The following is a 15568-nucleotide window of genomic DNA, read 5'->3' as shown; positions in this document are numbered from 1 at the left end:
ATGGATCTTTTCCAGTTCTCGAAATCATACACTGGAACCGTACCCTAATTAGGGTCTCACTAGAGACTTATACGCCCTCTCCTTTATATCTTGCATTATCAGATATTTTCTGTCCAAGTTATGCGAAAATTTTCACCTGCTCAATTTGCTCATTCAAATTTTTTAACCGAAGAATTGCAGGTCTCGCCGCGATTACCATAAATTAAATTTTTGAGGTGTTGATTTTCATTCCATATGTTCTTACTACATTTGAAGTGTTCAGTGTCATTGGTTGGAGCCTCGTTGGGGTACCCGCTAGAATTTCTTTTTACAATTCACTTTACGTCGCACCGACACAGATAGGTCCTATGGCGACGATGGAACAGAAAAGAGCTAAGAACGGGAAGGAAGCGGCCGTGGCCTTAAGGCACAGTCCCAGCTTTTGCTTGGTGTGAAAATGGGAAACCACGATAAACCATCTTCAGGGATGCAGACCCACTGTCTCCCCGATGCGTGCCCCTAACCGCACGGCCAACTCGCCCGGACCCGCTAAAGCTACTAGGTCTTCAGCATATTTTATAGCATTAATCAACTCCCCATTTACTTTGAGTCCGATATATGTTCTTGTGAAGCTTCGGTCATCGTCAATTTCCCAAAATCGTACAATAATAATGGCGCAAGAGCCTCCGGAGAGGGCTGGCGCAGGTATTTTCGTAGCAGACGACCTATAGGCGACCTGTATTTCTGTAAGGATGGAGCCCTACCTAAAATGATTTCCAATGATGAAGACGGTACACACACCCAGACCCCGAGCGAGACGAAATAATCAATTAATAGTAAAATCGCGGAACACTTCAGGAATCGAACCCAGGAACTTTTGGATTAAAGGGCAGAATTCTAACCATTCAGCCACACAGCCGGAAAAATCGTTGGAAATAATTCGTAAAAGAGAGAGCATAAGGTACCGCCGTTTCACCTCAGGTAAGTGTGGTGATCTGATTTTCCACCCATGTGAAGCAAATATAGAGGGAATACATTATGCACGACCACTTGATCAAAGACTTTATGATAACGAAGCAGAAGTCCACTTTTCAGCTTCTAGTCAGCATTAGTTCAACAAGAATTCTAAGAATACCTGTGGCATCCCGGATATTCACACCTTTCCGAAATCAAAACTCTCATTCACCCGAGTAATCTTAGATTTTGGTTTACAACCTTTCTTCTTGATAACGTGAAGAATTAAGGGGTGCCTTTTCAAAAGGTGCTATTTCCAATTTACAAAATAATAATTCTTTTTGTTTTTACATCCCACTAACTACTACACTTGACAGTTTTCAGAGACGCCGAGGTGCCAAAATTTTGTCCCGAAGGAGTTGTTTTACGTGCCAGTAAATCTACCGACACGAGGCTGACGTATTTGAGCACCTTCAAATACCACCAGACTGAGCTAGGATCGAGCCTACCAATTACGGATTCAGAACCGTCTGAGCCCCTCAACCCGGCACGAAACAATCAGTACTTCGTCCACATGCACTGAAGTAGTTGAATATTATCAAATGCCACGAGCAATCTAGACCAGAAAGATGTAATTTCTTAAATGTTGTTCGAAACGCCCACTGTGCCATCCATTACTGTTCTTGAGTTCTCCGACAACTTTTTCAAGGTGGAAATGCATGGGGAACAAGACTTATCGTTCTATGCATAGCACATCTAGTTGTTATTAAAGGCTTTCAATTAATAAACATACCTCTCGCCCCAGACAATATGAAAATGGAAACACGAGGATGAGTCATCCCCCGCTGTATTTATTCTCTCTAATTTTACCTAATTTAACGTTTTTATCGGTTTGAAACAAATATTTGAAGTGCGTACGCGATTATGTTTGTCCCAGTACTTTTCACTGTTGCACATGAATTTGAACAAGACCAGTTGTTTGCCTAACAGATGGAATAGTTTCAAATGCATGTTTTGTCGGTCAATTTAAAACCCTACCGGTTACCACAAACATCACTTAGCTAGTTAAAAAAAGCTGTACATATCTAAACATTACGGGTGAAGTTGATGTAATCATTACCGTCAACATGCTGCTCCAACGTCACGGTCTGGAACATTTAACTCATAAATGAAATGTAATATCGTCAATCAAATAATTATAACGAAATGAGAGTTAAAGCAGAAGATGAGTTAATGTTATATAACAGTTGAGGATATGTTCTTAACAACCGGTATATCTAAATCTCCCCAGACCTGATTATACAGTAATTTAACACTGACTGCTGGGTGTGTCGTCTTTTATCTTTGTACAATGTAATGACACGATACTGCATACTTCTCGTTAACCTGTATCCTATGTCTAGGTTTGTAATGGTTCATAGAAATTACTAACCATTATCTGATATATTATCATCATGTTTTGTTTTACAATTTACTTAACGTCTCACCGACACAGATAGGTCTAATGGGGACGATGGGATTGGAAAGGGCTAAGAGTGGGAAGGTGCGGGGTTCGAATCCACTATCATCCGAATGCAAGCTCACATCATCAAGCATTCAGTCCAAGAAGTGATCTGTTAAAATGAATTTTTTATTTGAATTTGATTCGAGTCAGAAAATATACAAATTTTAACATGAGATTTTTCTAAATAATGGAATATGTGTTAAAAGAACAATTACGTTAATCCATCAGTAACCGCACATTTTTTCAGCCTTCAAAAACTCACCATCATGCATTACTCAGGAAGGAGTGAACAATGGTATAGATGACTCAGTGTCTGTTCTTCTGCACAGTCACATTGTACTGGTTCTTTGGAATAGCCCCATTTGACAAGGTTGTCCCTGGATTTGCCAACACCTGGTCGTATTCTGTTCAATGATCTTCAGGTTAACCAATATAAAGTACATCCAAGAGGTAAACATTCAATAGGTCTCATCCATGTTTGAAGATGGTCACATCTAGCAGCCAACAGTGGTTCTCTTTCTCTTTGCGGGGACGAAGTCGTTGGAGAAATTACAGAATGGCTTGCCCCGAGGAAGTTTCCTGTCCCCTCTGAATTCATTAACAACCAACTAAGACCTGATACGTGCAACAGCTTTATATACGCCTATGATCGTGCTTTAGTAATTCAGTCAGAGGCGTCTGAAAAGGTTGGACAAGTTTTTACAATAGCACTGAGAAATTTCACTGAATATTATAGTAAGAACCACCAGACCAAATCCCCACAAAACTCAGCTGTGTGTTTACCAACTCCGAAACAAACAGTCAAGAACGAAATAATCCCATGCCACTTGAGTGATGGCAGTTATCTGCACTGCAACATAGTTTTCTGCTACATGTCTTCTAAGATCTGATGTTGATCAAGTTCTTACATCATCACTGAGAAGATTCACTGAATATTATAGTAAGAACTACCACCAAATCCCCAAAAAACTCAGCTTTGTGTTTTGCAACTCCGAAATACAACAGGCGAGTATGAAATAATTTCATGCCACTTCATTTAAGGCAGTTATCTTCATTGCTACATATTTTTTGCTACGTGTATTCTAAGATCTGTTCTATAAATGTGTTCGTAGATCTTCTCTGAGGCCTTCCTCCAATATTATACCTTCTACAATGGCTGTCATTAATGGAGAATGGCGTAAAGTAGGATCTTACCAGAAAGGATGCCTCTTCCTTATGAATTTAATCCGAAATCACTTCTGCCTAAATCTACGCATAACTTGAGCATCTGTCATCTTAATTGTCCACGAATCTTAAGCATTTTGTGGAACCAACAAATTTCAGAAGTGTTCATACGTTTGTTATCACTATAATTTCGTCGTTGCCGGGACAAAACCTCCTGTGATCATATTTTTGGAGCTATACTGACCCGCAGCACATACATCCTGAAGAGCGAGAATGCCTTGCCACTCTGTACACAATATTGCACCTTAGATGGCAGAACCTTACCGGCCAAAGTTCTAAGCTAAAATATTTCACATAGCAGGTTTTGTCCCGGCAGCGACGATTTGTTATCCAGATTTCTGAGGCATTCGCCAGTAAAGTCCAGACGAATGTATGTAGGTTCCTGGTACAAAAGTTGATACTGAGCCTGTTGGTACACAGTATTCTGATCCTCTGTATGAAATCAGGCTTTACTTGAATTATATGACTCTTGTTTTCCGTCATGCACTTAAAATCCTCAGTAATGTTCTTGACTAAGCGGTAAGGATAAGGGTGTATTCTGCCCGAAGGCAGGTCCGAACCTCCACAGAGGGGTGCCCGAGCCGGAGTTTACGTACGGTTGGATGGCCAGTTCCTTTCCGCTCCATTCCCTTACTCCCTACCAACAGCGCGTGGCAAGCCATCCAAACCTTGACCACGCCCAATGTTGCTTAACTTCGGATATCTCACGGGATCCGGTGTTTCAACACGGCTACGGCCGTTGGCAGACTAAGCGAGTGAAGCTTTTAACTTGTTCTACTATATTATCTTGTACTGTTATTTCTAGAAATTGTAGTGAATGTGGGATGTCCATACAGTTGCTATTTGGGATGTTAACCTTCTTTTCAAATTGTTCTACTGTGGATGAAATTCTGCTGTTCATAGATTGACTTCCTGATATACTTGAACATAGTGCATCTTCTGTTATCAACGAAGACGCGAAAATACTGGCTTTCAGTTCGCATGACAGTTTTTAAACAAAGAAAGAGCCTTCTGACCATCATATATGTCCTTGAATAGAGTGATACGCTGTTCCTGTACGCCTACCTTGCAAATAAGTGCAAGCAGTTTTTCCAGATGTTCGCAGCGAAAGTCTTTACGTAGTCTACAAAACAAACATAGACTTATTTTCTGGTCAATCATGCGTTCAACGAGGATACTTACACAGTGTACGTACTCCCTTACGGAAAATCTGTTTCTTCTTACAATTCTTTCGAGTTTTCTCCTTAGGATGTGCCAAACAAATTCTTCTTAAACTGACTGGGTAAGATCATTTAGTTTAACAAAGAGTTCACCGCTTGCTGATCTGGAAAATGCAATAATAATTTTATCAACATCTACAGCTTTCTCATTTGGTAATAATCTGAACACTTCTTCAGTTTTCACTTTGGTCACCAGCAACAATTTACACGCATCGATGACATGGTTACGAACGTATGAATACTGAAAATCTTCCTTGGTTCAGGGATTCAATGTACTAGTCGAAGCAATTTTCTTCGGTTTTCATGACTACTGATTTCATGTCCCAATGTTGCGATATAACATAACAAATTTATTCAACTACTTAAGAAATTCCCCTCAATTTCTCTGCCAGACTTGTGCCTGTCTATTTAATTTGAATTCTATGGTAGCTGTAGTTCTGACAAACAGTATCAAAGCTCCCAAACGAGGATGTTAAACACAGCATACTTAAGAGATTGAAATATGAGAACTAGATTTGTTTAACTTCTCAACAATCGAAGTAATGTAAATCTATGCCATCATTCACTGCAGAAGCACAACACTGTTGCCGAATCTCTTATATTTCTTCTAATTAACTTCGTTCACCATATTCGCAATGGTCATTACAATTTCCTCGATAATGGTGTGTATACTCACGAGAGCCCTGTTGCAGGTCCTCCGAGTTGACACCCGATAGGCGAACTGCACAAGTGTGAGAATGTAACCCTACGTATGGTGACAGTACACCCACCCAGTCCCCTAAACATCGGAATTAACCAATGAAGCTTAAAACCTCTGACCCGGTCGAGAATCGAACTCAGGACCCTTTTGGCCAAAGGCCACCATGCTAACATTTTAGCCATGGAGTCCGACTGATTTTCTTGATAACATAAGGTCATTTCAAATTCACTTTAGCGATAGCACAATACATCCAGTGTCACCCTATCCACCCGTTAGCGATGCAATTTACGAGAATAAAATGACATGAAAAGCTTCCTTGGCTCAGGCGGCAGCGCGCCGGCCTCTCACTGCTGGAAAACGTGGTTCAATCCCGGTCACTCCATGTGATATTTGTGCTGGACAAAGCAGAGGCGGGACAGGTTTTTCTCCAAGTACTGAGGTTTCCCCAGTCATCTTTCATTCCAACAACACTCTCCAATACCATTTCATTTCATCTGTCAGTCATTAATCATTGCCCCAGAGGAGTGCGACAGGCCTCGGTAGCCGGCACAATTCCTATCCTCGCCGCTAGATGGGGGTTTCATTCATTCAATCCCTGACCCGGTCATTGACTAGAAAACTGGTTGTACGTTTTTTTCAAAATAACATGACCAAGAACTTAAGATTCGTTTCGGTCCTAGAGTAGGCCTACAGTGTTAACTGAAAAGCGGAGATTTGCATCCGTTTGGTGATAAATAGTTTGCTTGACGCTATATTTTAGCTCTCCTCTTTATGGGCAGAAAAATGCAACTTATAAGTTAAATTCGGTGTTGATAGGATAATGAATATCAATACTATGTGAAAATAGAAGTATTAATATTACTGGATTTTTTAATATAAAGCAAAACTTTCATACTAAGTTTAAAAATTAAGAACCTTCTGATTATAACGGAGGCTATATACTGACAGACAGACAAACATCACATTCGAATTGATACTAGAAGTCGATCAGCGCCCATTCAGCGACTCGGAGTAAGCCGTACTCATTGCGCAATCTCTGCCAATGGGATGAATACCCATTCATATCGGCTTAGCCCTGCATGCAAGAGAATTCAAAGCGCTAACGTGAATGCATCACTTTCCTCGAACGATCTAATGAGAGCGTTTTCGTTAATTACTAAAAATCACGAGGTTTGAGGTAAACACTACTTAGCAAATCGTACGGTTTAAAAGGTGATGATTTTGAACGTGAAATGTTCTCCAGGAGGACTGTCATAATTGTAATTGGAGGACGCGTGTGTCAGAATGACATCTATAGTAAATGTACAGTAAAGTTTTATTTTTGCAGTTTCTCTCTCAAACTCTACTGAAATTCAGGTTTCTGTTTATTCCTAGGCCATGAGCACTCCTTTCTCAATATCGTGGCTGGCTCGCTGGCTGAACTGTCAGCGAAGTCGCCTTCGTTTCAGAGGGCCGCTTGTTCGATTCACAGACTGGTCAGAGATTTTAACCATGAAAGGTTATTTTCCCTGGCTCAAGGAATTGGTGTATGTACTGTTCCCAACGTTCTTGCAACGCACATAACACTAACCTCCACTACAAAGCACGCACTTCCAGCACACGACTGGTGCCAACCAATGGGATGAATACCCATTCATATCGGCTTAGCCCTGCATGCAAGGGAATTCAAAGCGCTTGTGAGGGTTGCACAAGGCGATCTCTCGGATACTTTCGGAACTAAAAGTCATACGTTAAATAAAATAAATAATGAAATAATGAAATAAATAAATAAATAAATAAATCCGAATATCGTGCCTAATGTCCGACTCGTTGGCTTAATGGTCAGTGTACTGGTCTTCGGTTTAGAGGGTCCCGGGTTCGATTCCCGGCCGGGTTGGGGACTTTAATCCTTCTGATTAATTCTTCTGGCTCGGGAACTGGGTGTTTGTGTCCGTCTCAACAATCTCCTCTCCATATTCACACAACACACTACACTACCAATCATCACAGAAACACGCAATAGTGATTACATCCCTCCATATAGGGTTGGCGTCAGGAAGGGCATACGGCCGTAAAACAGGGACAAATCCTCATGTGCGACGCAATTCGCACCCGCGACCCCACAGGGTGCGAAAAGCGGTAGGAAAAGAAGAAGATCGTGCCTAATGACGGACACACAAACGCAAGAACTCATGTTACCACAGCGTGCGGTTCTAGATATGACACTCTCACCCTTAAACGTGACTAAAGGACAGATACTCTCTTATGTCAAAGAGTTCATCTCACACATACTCAACTTCACGCTCCCCTTTTGAACTGCTGATCTGTGAAGACCCTGATGCCTGCGAAAACAGTAATTTTTCTGATGTTAAGGTAAGGCAAGCCCTGCAGTTTAGGGATAGCGAGGCTTGTCCCTTATTTAGGAGAACCTAGGTTTGATTTCTGGCCAGATCAGGTTTTCTGTCTGGGACTGGGGGCTCTTTCGAAGTTATCTCGGCCTACGTGAGAACAGTTGAAGAATTATCTGTCGATTAGCTAGCTAGTTAGCTAGGTCTAGAAAGCGAAAAATACTGGCCGAAAGGATCCGTCACACTGATCACGGGAGACCTAGTAATCAGCTGGACTTCGGTCTAAACAGTGGCCACTTGGTGGATCAAACGCCATCAGGACGTTTTGATGTTAAGGGAAGTAGGCTTTTACGTTTCCTCATTATATTTTTATTATATGATGCAATTAGAGGGGGTAAACTGAAAATATAGCATTCGGGAAACTAATTCAATGCAACCAATCGCATCATATGGGCTTTATGGCCTTACGCCGTGTCATGAAAATAAAGTGAAGTTATTTATTTTTCTCAGAGAACTTTGCTCTGCGTCTTCAGAAAAAAAATATCGGCTGTTCACGAGGAAAACTTCTCCGAAAATGAAAGTTTGAATTTAGACGTTACTAATAGAATTGCAAGTGGTCACCAGATGTCTCACCGTACGCGGTACAGCGCTAGCATTCGAAGTGGAAGCTGACGGTGCCATCAGAATCAATTCCTAATTTGTAAATTCCTTATCACCAGATGTTTCATTCCATGCTTGTGTCAGTGCCGTACTTTCACAACATTTGTACACCTGTACCCCCCTCTCAGACTAATTCCGATGGTACCGCCAGCTTCGAATGCTAGCGCTGTACCGCGTACGGTGAGACATCTGGTGTGGAATGAACGTACCACTTACACTTATATTAATGACATCTAAATTCAATCCCTCATTATTGTAAAAGTCTTCCTCCTGAATAGTCGAGTTTCTTTCTCTGAATACGCAGAGCAAAGTTCTCTGCGAAACGTGAAGACCTTCACCATATTTTCTTGACACAACATAAGCCCAAAAAGTCTACATCATGTTTATAAGAACGGGACGTTAAAGCACCAATGGTAACAATCGCATCATTCTCAGCAGTATTCGGATGAAATATCCATATAGAATTCCTTGCGCAATAAACGTTCTTCAGTCTGGAGAGACATTGATCTTTTAGCACAGAACACAGTAGAACATAAATCCAAGAGTTCCATTACCCTCGCCGGCTTGATCGCACAAAATGCAACATCGAGATACATTCTGCATGGCCCGCAGCTTAGAATTTAAAGTGAATATACCTTGAGAAGCAGCCAAACTTCTCTCTGGCATCCGAAACTCGACTGAGCTAATGTACATAGCCCAACCAATGACCAGGAAATTCTTTAGCATTTGGCTTTACATCCCACCAACACAGATAGGTCTTATGGCGACGAAGAGGTAAAAAAGGCCTCGGAGTGGGAAGGAAGCGGCCGTGGCCTTAATTAAGGTACAGCCCCAGCATTTGCCTGGGAAAATGGGAAACCACGGAAAAACATCTTCAGTGCTGCCGACAGTGGGGTTCAAACCTACTATCTCCCGGATGTAAGCTCACAGGCGTGCGCCCTTAACCGCACGGCTAACTCGCCCGCTGGCAATTTCTTATAGGGGATATGATACCTGAGAGACTCTGGTAATAATAGATAGACAGATAGATAGATAGATAGATAGATTAGATAGATAGATAGATAGGATAGATAGATTTATTGGCGTAGTTAAGGCCATTGGGCCTTCTCTTAAACTAAACCAATTAGGATAAATTACAATTATAATAGCTTGCTAAGGTGGGCACAATTTTAATCCCAAACATGAAACTTTCATCGCAAAAAAGAAAGCATGCCTCTCTGGCTTGGATTACTCCTGGAGTCCCGGGAATAAATCACAGGATTATACTGTGGTCGCGCTATAACTTTGCCACTGTGGTACGTCGCTACTTCCGGGAAAGGGTTAACGACTGTACTAGAACTCCGAAAAAAAAAAGTATTTCTTTTTTAGAATCGTCACTCCAACCTTTCCTATTTACATGGGTTGTGAGAATGTAACGCTTACCCATGAATACAATGGGATTTTCAATTTTCCTCAAATGTTTCAGTTGTGTTAAATAATTCATTCTTATGTTCCTTATGTCACTTTTTCCACGAGTACCTCCCTGTTGTTTGTTGTTCTTGATCATTTCAGATCCAACTCTTTTAATATAAACCTGAGACTGCAATGTCCCCTTGTAAATCCAATACTCTCTTCCAGCTCGGAGTGTAGTTTCGTTATGGTGGGCGCACACTTCTCCTGGACGTCGTCCTTACTATGCTCTGATCAAAGTAGTCTAAATTCGTAACAGTCGCACACGAGTTTTATTAGGTATTGCAAAGGAGCACGATTCTCCTTTCTTATTACGCCTGCTGGTCCGCTCTTTCTTTAAGCCGCGCACATTCTTTTAGATACACCTGTGGCTGCCGAGGTCGTGATTTGTGCTTGGCGGACAGGAAAATTGAATTCACCACAAGCTGCTTCATTTTCCATGAACTGCAGCACATTAGCCACTATCTCCCTACTTTGGCTGTTCAGTTTCCGATTTTAATTTTAGAGATGATAGGTGGTATTTTAATTAAGATCGTATTTACAGAATTTGTAACATCAGCTTAACACAGTTACCAGCACTACAGCTTTTACATCAGCAATGGTACGGCAAATACTAACAAGCACTCCTGTGTGTGTGAATCTCGGTAGGAGCGCCAGCCAAGTTCACCCAGTGAGTCGCTAGTAGGCTAAGTCGGCCGTCGTTAAGTACTGTTGAGGAATGCCATCTGAATACGAATAGAGGTGCTGACAGCAACTATTCCCTTCACTTTCTTAGAAATGCAACGTCGCTCAGTGGCAGAGATACAGTGACATTCTCCCATCGATTGGCCGGCAAGGGCGCCCAGCTTATCTGGCTCCCGTTGCCTCATCACTTCCCGTTACACAGCGGAGCGAAAGCACGGGGATGCCCGCACTTCGCAGTTCAGGTCCGTGCTTAGAACGTGTATTAAGTGTTGATCTTTCGCTCCAACTGATCTTGAGTTGTGAAGTGTTACTTCGGAGTATAATTCTCGCAATGCCTCCACATGTGTACATGGTAGAGGAAAGGGTATTTATGTACGATAATTATGTGAAAACAGAGTCTTTCAGGGAAGTCGTGAGGCGATTTACTCGATAAGAAGCGAAGTGTTAAAATTTGTGTACTTAACGAGGGAAAGCAATTGAAATCGCAGAAAGATTAGTGCATACACCTACAAAATCCCTAAGACGACTTGGACAAGAATCCGGGTTTTCGAAGAGTTTAGCAAGGCGGGCAACGAAAATCTTAAAATTGAAATCATACCAGGTAAATGTAGTACACGAACTGCATCCACATGATCATGATAAGCGGGTACGTTTTTGTAATTGGATGTTGCGAAACGTTCTTGATAAAATAATTATTTTATTCTTATTTCCTTAATTGTAATTGTTATCTCATGTCATGCACGGATAAATTGAGCGAAGTGCTGTCTGTGTTACAATGCCGCGGAGCGGGCAGTGATGAATCAACGGGAGGCAGAGAAGGTGAGCGGGCCAGTCGGCCAACCAATGAGAGAAACTCACTGGATAATGTAAAGACTGTAAAACTTCTCATTTTTGTGTCTGTATACTACATTTAGAAGGCGATAAAAATAAAATTATTCATTTTAGGAAAATTGTGATACAATTTCAGGATTGAAGATGAAGGAAGGGTGAGCTCTATGTATACATTCCTGTCTCTATATCTATGAATAAACAACTCTAGATACTAAGAGTCGTTAATCAAGATGTTGCATATTCTACTAGCTAAAATACTTGTCCTTCTTTCGGATTTATGAGCAGGGATTACATGGTTAGTGCCCTAAAATGAAATGTTAATTATTAACTCGTTTGCGAATGAATAAAGAAATGAATAAACTACAGCACACCGAGCGAGTTGGCCGTGTGCTTAGGGGAGTGCAGCTCTGAGCTTGTATTCGGAAGATAGTGGGTTCGAACCCCACTGTCAGTAGCTCTGAAAATGGTATTGCGTGGTTTCCCATTTTCATACCAGGCGAATGCCTGGGATGTACCTTAATTAAGGCCACGGTCACTTTCTTTCCCCTCCAAGCCCTTTCCTCTCCCAACGTCGCCATAAGACCTCTCTGTGCCGCCACTCTCAGCAACAAAACTGTAGGCTCCAAACGCTTTCCGCAGAATGGCGCGCTCGTTCATCAGCTGGTCTGTTAACAAACAAACAAACGACTTTACGCGAATGATGATGAATATGGCTTCACGTGACGCGTACATACGCGCAACATGTGTAGCCTATTCATTAGTGAAGGCTATCACAGCCAAAATCACAAGAAGGCTGATTTTTTTTCGAAAACCGTTAGGGTTACGAATAGACTGTTGTAAGAATTATAATTTCAAAACCACGTGGAGCACTTTATTAGCCAATCGTTTACCCGTTGTTTTAGTTGGTGGAGGACAAAACTTTCCCAAATTAGGGACACACCCTTGTAAAATCCCCCACTGGTTTGAAGCGGTGAAATATATCAAAATCAAAAGTCTCCCTTAAGAGCCTCCGTGGCTCAGGCGGCAGCGCGCCGGCCTCTCACCGCTGGGTTCCGTGGTTCAAATTCCGGTCACTCCATATGAGATTTGTGCTGGACAAAGCGAAGGCGCGACAGGTTTTTCTCCGGGTACTCCGGTTTTCCCTGTCATATTTCATTCCAGCAATACTCTCCAATAGCATTTCATTTCATCCGTCATTCATTAATCATCGCCCCAGAGGAGTGCGACAGGCTTCGGCAGCCGGCACAATTCCTATCCTCGCCACTAGATAGGGGCTTCATTCATTCCATCCCTGACCCGGTCGAATGACTGGAAACAGGCTGTGCATTTTCATTTTCTTTTAAGTCTCCCTTGCGGCACTCGGAAATTCAAGCTATATCCTCACCAATTTTGAGCTCAGTCGGCTCGGTAGCTTTCATGCCTACCCGGAACAAACATATAGACAATGATCCATATCATAATATGTTTCAATTGATTTATTATAACACTGTGGCATAATTTTACTTAAGCGCTCAATATAGTGGCGGGGAGTGATGGAAGGAACCCTGGATGGCCGTGCCATAGGTTGTGCGAACCCCGTAGCGATCCGGTAGGAACGAATTCCTGTAGTGGACCTGAGCCGCAAGCCATGATTTAAATCATGTAGTCCCCAATAGCTGTGTGCCCAAGCGCACGGCAAACTCTGGAGTGGGTGATATTTAAACGAGGGGATGTGCCAGACAATTGTCACAGGTTGACAATCTTCTCTTTTCCAGGGCTGGAATCACCTGAATTTTAATAGATTAATCCGCCACTAAGCTAAATTCCACTGATCTGACACCACACGCAATGAAGATTATAATCATATAGTAACAGGAGCCGATAAAATTATTTACTTGTGCTAAACTGCGATATATGAGTGTTTACGGGAGCAGCCGTTAACATCTGGCGACTTCGTACAATGGAAAAGGGACCGAGCTTAAATTTGGTTAGGATATAGCTACATTATAGAAGAAGAGGCTAGACGACATTTCCTAATAACCAAATTAGTTTGCATTCTAAGCAATTACTGCCTAAATATCTTTTTTTCTTTTTTTGCTATTTGCTTTACGTCGCACCGACACAGATAGGTCTTATGGCGATGATCGGACAGGAAAGGCCTAGGAATGGGAAGGAAGCGTCCGTGGCCTTAATTAAGGTACAGCCCCAGCATTTGCCTGGTGTGAAAATGAGAAACCACGGAAAAACCATCTTCAGGAATGCCGACAGTGGGGTTCAAACCTACTATCTCCAGAATACTGGGTACTGGCCGCACTGAAGCGACTGCAGCTATTGAGCTCGCTGCCTAAATATCTGGAGCCTAAAAGTCAAATTGTGGTTTCCTTGTAGGAACATTATTTTTTATATAAAGGCCAAAAGCAGGCATTCATACAAGTGGAGGCACATGCTTCCCCCAGTGCACCGTCACTGCATTGTCCTACATAAGAGGGTTGCAGTGGTGTCTCAACGACGCACTGGCAGTCAGCGTTTTGGAAAGGAGTAGCAATCCAACTGATGAGCCCACTGCTACACTGGGGCGAAACGTTGGAAATGTCACGATTGAAAAAAGTCTAAAGAGCTAAAATCTGAAGTATCTTTATTAATGTTTACAATAGTATATATACAGTGGATATATTTCATTCCAGCATTCTCTCTCGCACAAACACACGTCCATCTCTCCCTTATGCAACATAAAACAAAACAAAAGAGGAAGATAATTAATCCCGCAGTACGTAGTATACAAGTACTGTTCACTGCGTAAATTTATTTAGCTACACGTAATCTGCGGTGAGCGCGAGGCTTTCCAAGGAGTTGTTCCTCCCGACTGAGATTACAGGTGACGAATCTCTCTCGTACATTTCATGGTTAGATGGTCGCAAACGGGAGTGACTCCATTTCTCTGTGCTGATAGTTGATCTCGACGAGCTTCAGTGAGCAGCAACGGACAGAATGTTGATTTTCTACCCGAGCGCATAGACAAACCTGAACTGGAGTTGGATTACAGGTCTAGTGAGTTCTCTGCAATGTAATTAACAGTATAAATAGTGACTTAACTAGGAATACTCTTCCGTAATCAATCGTGATGAAACCCAGCAGGGCATGAGATTTCCACAACGAATGAAGTAGAATAGTAGAAAAAAAGGAAACAGCTGATAATTGTTCGGAACATGTATAAGTAGAGAACCGAGCGAAATTAGCTGTGACCTTGCATTAAGAAGCGGTGGGTTTGAATTCCCCATTAGTAGCCCTTAAGATGGTTTATCGTAGGTTTCTCATTTTCACACCATGGAAATGCTGGGGATGTACCTTTATTAAGGCCACGGTTGCTTCCTCCCCCTTTGCGTCGCCAAGAAGCCTTCGTCGTGTTATTTTCACGTTAAAAAGTAGCAAAGAAATAAATAAACAGAGAGAAGCATGATCATTGTTTTAAGAGGAACTAAAACTGGGCAACCCTTCTTTTTAACACTCTAGAACAGGTCCAACACTTCGAAGAACGAACACAATTTGCAAGACAAAGGAGGAGGACACAAAGGGCGAGAAAACAAAACACTTCTGAGGCCATAAAATCCTAATACCGTCGGAATCGGAAAACAACAATAGTTGACCAAAGGAGGTGAGATGGAAAAATTGAAGACTGGCACTAGTAAGTAGAATGTCGGACATAGCCATAGGAACCGGGGTTGTCAACAAATGCTCGAATTTGAGAGCCTCTGATCACCATTTTAGTTGCCCCTTACGACAGGCAGGGAATACCGTGGATGAATTCTAGAGGAGATGATGATGATGATGACGATGATTTCCATTACGCAGAGAGAATTTGTTCGTCTGAATATCCATAGCCTACCAGTTCAGATACTGGCAACTGAACGAGCATGTCTGAGCCCTTGTAGCACAATTGGGAGAGTAACCAACGAGATTTCTGGACTTAGTTCCCATTTTGGCAAATTTTGCTCTGTACTGAACTCCTTTCCGGCACGTGCCATCTGTACTTGACACAACCTAACAAGGTGAACATATA

The sequence above is a fragment of the Anabrus simplex genome, chromosome 7, assembly GCF_040414725.1.
Source record: "Anabrus simplex isolate iqAnaSimp1 chromosome 7, ASM4041472v1, whole genome shotgun sequence".
NCBI classification, from domain to species: Eukaryota; Metazoa; Arthropoda; class Insecta; order Orthoptera; family Tettigoniidae; genus Anabrus; species Anabrus simplex.
This window is presented reverse-complemented; position numbering follows the sequence as displayed.